This window comes from Oncorhynchus keta, chromosome 22, assembly GCF_023373465.1.
Source record: "Oncorhynchus keta strain PuntledgeMale-10-30-2019 chromosome 22, Oket_V2, whole genome shotgun sequence".
Lineage (NCBI taxonomy): Eukaryota > Metazoa > Chordata > Actinopteri > Salmoniformes > Salmonidae > Oncorhynchus > Oncorhynchus keta.
The window spans coordinates 7,021,738-7,027,090 of NC_068442.1; the positions used below are offsets into that span (position 1 = coordinate 7,021,738).

Consider the following 5,353-nt stretch of genomic DNA (forward strand, 5'->3'; position numbering starts at 1 on the left):
GCCATCAAACTTAGAATTGTAATTATGTTAGGGTAATAGCCTACACTTTCACAGCAAGTGATAGCCTCTGTTTGGCTTTGGCAGGTAATGAAGATATACTGATCCATCTAGTCAGCTCTTTATCACAACCAAACACTTACTGTTGGTGTCTGATTGAAGTGCAAACACTTAAGGGCTCACATTAAGTCATGCAGGTTAGATTATGTGCCATGCAAACACTTAGAGTTTGCAAGAAAGGCATTTCACTGTACTTGTGCATATATTAAAAGGTGAAACACTTCAACAGTTTGAGCTTTTAAAATCAGGTATGGTGATGTCCTGTTAAATATATCTGGGTAGACAGTGTCTATAATGTTGATGCACTGAAATATATTCTGGATTCAGACCCATTTCAATGCGGGGGTTCGGGAGTCTGATGATAGAGGTGAAACACCACATTGTGCCGTCACAGCAGCAAGATTTGTGACCTGTTGCCACAAGAAAAGGTCAACCAGTGAAGAACAAACACCATTGTATACTTTTATACTTGAACCATTTGTACATTGTTACAACACTGTATATATGCATAATATGACATTTGTAAATACTCTATTCTTTTGGAACTTCTGTGAGTGTAATGTTTACTGTTCATTTTTATTGTTTATTTCACTTTTGTTTATTATCTACCTCACTTGCTTTGGCAATGTTAACATACGTTTCCCATGCCAATAAAGCCCCTTGAATTGAATTGAATCGATAGAGTGGTATACTCATAAATGGAATCACTGTCAAAGCTCTGTGGTAATTTCTCGCCCCCTTGTGGTTGGTATTGGGACTGACAGCAGTTCGAACCTCGGTAGGCAGTGTTAAAAATGTTGTTTGGCACAGACATTTGTCAGACCTGGGTTCATACTATTTGAAATGTTTCAAATACTTTGAGCTGCTCTAATCTCCCAACAGTACCAAGTGGGCAGGTTTTACAGTTTTGAAACTATTATTATTATTGGTTCCATTGAAATTATTTCAAATACTATTTGAACCCACCAATGGTATCCACACTGCAAAAAACATTAAGACTTTTAAAATAATTAAACAAACATACAATAAATGTTTAGATGTCGGCTTATTGAACCAACGCATCCTCATGAGAGAGTGCAGAAATACAAGATGTGTGTTTAACACTGGGGCAGCCTGTTGAGACGGGCAGAGGCGTCATGCCCATAGCGGGCACAGGGGCACTTGCCCCCTATGAATTGCCCTTTTTTATAATTCTTATTTATTATTATTATTATTATTAAAAAATAACATGTACATTTTTTTTTCTGAAGTACCACTTGCCACTAGCTATCTTAGCTGGCAAGGTTGGTAGACATTAGAAAAGCAAGCAATAAGTAAATGTACTGAATAAAACTCACATTCCTCTCAATATTTGACCCATATTTTAGCAGGGAAGCATATTTTGTTTCTTTAAAAAAATTAACTACCAGGACACAATGTTGGCGTGGTTGTCACGGTCGCTGTAGGTCTGCTCGTGGTTGAAGCACAGGGCGTGGAGGAGCTCGTGCTGGGTTGTGCCGTAGTACACACATCCAGACAGGGCCAGAGACACGGTCTGGGCATTGCCAGAACGACCAACCTAGGATTAGCACCTGCCATGAGTGGGTTGGTTGGACAGTTAGTGATAACAGTGCAATTGGTTTTAAATGTATCTGTCACACCCATGCACACACACACAAAAAACACACAAACACACCACACTCACACACATACATGCACTCACACATATACATGCACTCACACACACTGTTATATGTAAATATGTCATGCCATGTTACACAGTTTCATGTCTCACTGAATTGTCCTAACTCAGCCTGGTTGTGTACGTCATAAAGGTCCTCCTATAATTATAGGCCCTACGATTCTATATTTACTTCTATGGTGTACGTACCTGTTGAGGGACATACAGGTAGTGTCTGTGGTTGGTGCGCTTGACAAAGTTGATCCAGGAGAAAGTGGCCGAAGGACTGCAGACCATGCTCAATGACCGGCAGCTCCCGGAGACTGGCAGCACACATATGGGACAAACAAAAATGTCCGAGGTAGTGTTTTGACTTAAATCAAATTGAAAATCTATGGAAAGACCTGAAAATGGTTGTTATAGCAATGATCGACGACCAATTTGACAGGGCTTGAAGAATTTCGAAACGAATAATGGGCAAATATTGCACAATCCAGGAGTGGAAAGCTCTTAGAGACTTACCCAGAAAGACTCACAGATGTAATCACTGCCAAAGGTGCTTCTCCAAAGTATTGACTCAGGGCTGTGAATACTTACATAAATGAGATATTACCATATTTCATTTTTTAAAACTTTTGTGTATATATACACTATCGTTCAAAGGTTTGGGGTCACGTAGAAATGTCCTTGTTTTTGAAAGAAAAACACATTTTTTGTCCATTAAATTAACATCAAATTGATCAGAAATACAGTGTAGACATTGTTAATGTTGTAAAAGACTATTAGCTGGAAACGGCAGATTTGTTATGGAGTATCTACATAGGCGTACAAAGGCCCATTATCAGCAACCATGACATGACTCCTGTGTTCCAATGGCACGTTGTGTTAGCTAATCTAGGTTTATAAAAAGGCTAGTTGATCATTAAAAACTGTTGTTATGATTAAAGAAGCAATAAACTGGCCTTCTTTAAACTAGTTGAGTATCAGGAGCATCTGCATTTGTGGGTTCGATTACAGGCTTAAACAAAGCACTTTCTTCTGAAACTTGTCAGTCTATTCTTGTTCTGAGAAATGAAGGCTAGTAATTGTGTGGATCAATGAGTCTCAATACATCATTTGCAAATAAATTCATTAAAAATCCTACAATGTGATTTTCTGGATTTTTTTTTTCTCATTTTGTCTGTCATAGTTGAAGTGTACCTATGATGAAAATTACAGGCCTCTCTCATATTTTTAAGTGGGAGAACTTGCACAATTGGTGGCTGACTAAATACTTTTTTGCCCCACTGTAGGTTGGAGTCATTAAAACTAATTTTTCAACCACTCTACAAATTTATTTTGTCAAGTCGGTTAGGACATCTACTTTGTGCATAACACAAGTAATTTTCCCAACAATTGTTTACAGACAAATTATTTAACTTATAATTCACTGTATCACAATTCCAGTGGGTCAGAAGTTTACATTCACTAAGTTGACTGTACCTTTAAACAGCATGGAAAATTCCAGAAAATTATGTCATGGCTTTAGAAGTTTCTGATAGGTAAATTGAGATCATTTGAGTCAATTGGAGGTGTACCTGTGGATGTATTTCAAGGCCTACCTTCAAACAGTGCCTCTTTGCTTGACATCATGGGAAAATCAAAAGAAATTAGCCAAGACCTCAGAAAATAAATTGTAGACCTTCACAAGTCTGGTTCATCCTCGGGAGCAATTTCCAAACACCTGAAGGTACCACGTTCATCTGTACAAACAATAGTACGCAAGTATAAATACCATGGGACCACACAGCCGTCATACCGCTCAGGAAGAAGACGCGTTCTGTCTCCTAGAGATGAACGCACTTTGGTGCGAAAAGTGCAAATCAATCCCAGAACAACAGCAAAGGACCTTGTGAAGATGCTGGAGGAAACAGGTACAAAAGTATCTATATCTATCGCCACTGCTCCAAAACTGCCATAAAAAAGCCAGACTACGGTTTGCAACTGCACATTGGGACAAAGATCATACTTTTTGGAGAAACGTCCTCTGGTCCGATGAAACAAAAATACAACTGTTTGGCCATAATGACCATCATTATGTTTGTAGGAAAAAAGGGGAGGCTTACAAGCCGAATAACTCCATCCCAACCGTGAAGCACGGGGGTGGCAGCATCATGTTGTGGGGGTGCTTTGCTGCAGGAGGAACTGGTGCACTTCACAAAATAGATGGCATCATGTGGAAGTAAAATTAGGTGGATATATTGAAGCAACATCTCAAGACATCAGTCAGGAAGTTAAAGCTTGGTCACAAATGGGTCTTCCAAATGGACAATGACCCCAAGCATACTTCCCAAGTTGTGGCAAAATGGCTTAAGGACAACAAAGCCCTGACCTCAATTCCATAGAAATTTTGTGGGCAGAACTGAAAAAGCGTGTGCGAGCAAGGAGGCCAACAAACCTGACTCGGTTACACCAGCTCTGTCAGGAGGAGTGGGCCAAAATACACCCAACTAATTGTGGGAAGCTTGTGGAAGGCTACCTGAAACATTTGACCCAGGTTAAACAATTTAAAGGCAATGCTACCAAATACCAATTGAGTGTATGTAAACTTCTAACCCACTGAGAATGTGCTGAAAGAAATTAAAGCTGAAATAAACATTCTCTCTACTATTATTCTGACATTTCAAATTCTTAAAATAAAGTGGTGATCCGAACTGACCTAAGACTGAATTTTACTAGGATTAAATGTCAGGGATTGTGAAAAACGGTGTTTAAATGTATTTGGCTAAGGTGTATCTAAACTTCCGACTTCAATTGTAAGTTTGAGGTGTTCAGATCACAAAGAAAAACATTTGTGAGACGCTGAAAAAATGTAAAGATACTGGAGGAGTGCTTGACACCATCTGTCAAGCATGGTGGAGGCAATGTGATAGTCTGGGGGTGCTTTGGTGTTAGTAAAGTGGGATATTTCTACAGGGTAAAGGGGATCTTGAAGAAGGAAGGTTATCACTCCATTTTGCAACGCCATGCCATACTCTGTGGACGGTGCTTAATTGGAGGCAATTTCCTCCTACAACAGGACAACGACCCAAAGCACAGCTCCAAACTATACAATAACTATTTAGGGAAGAAGCAGTCAGATGGTATTCTGTATATAATGGAGTGGCCAGCATAGTCACCAGATCTCAACCCTATTGAGCTGTTGTGCAGCAGCTTGACCACATGGTACGTAAGAAGTGCCCATCAAGCCAATACAATTTGTGGGAGGTGCTTCAGGAAGCATGGGGTGAAATCTCTTCAGATTACCTCAACAAATTGACAACTACAATGTTAAAGGTCTGCAAGGCTGTAATTGCTGCAAATTGAGGATTCTTTGACGAAGGCAAAGTTTGAAGGACACATTTATTATTTAAATTAAAAACAATTATTTATAACCTTGTCAAGGTCTTGACTATATTTCCTATTCATTTTGCAACTAGGACATTTCTAAGTGACCACAAAAAAAATTCAGGAGTTGCTGAAACGTGGCTATGAGATGTTTTATCATGACAGAGGCAACAAGAGAGCGATGTTTGATGATGAGAGAGAAGCAAGAGAGGTTCACTTGTCTTTCGAGAGCAACAGCAAAAATGTTTTTAATAACTAACCCACTCACTT

General features: G+C 39.3%; 1 long non-coding RNA gene across 1 annotated transcript; it reads right to left on the minus strand.

Annotated features, from left to right (window-relative positions):
* Positions 1-494: 494 nt before the first annotated feature.
* On the minus strand, positions 495-5,203 carry LOC118400724 (uncharacterized). Its single transcript, XR_004829077.2, has 4 exons — positions 4,579-5,203; positions 2,240-2,309; positions 1,928-2,040; positions 495-1,628 (listed from the first exon to the last, which is right to left on the minus strand). It is a non-coding gene; the product is annotated as an uncharacterized LOC118400724 (long non-coding RNA).
* Positions 5,204-5,353: the final 150 nt, after the last annotated feature.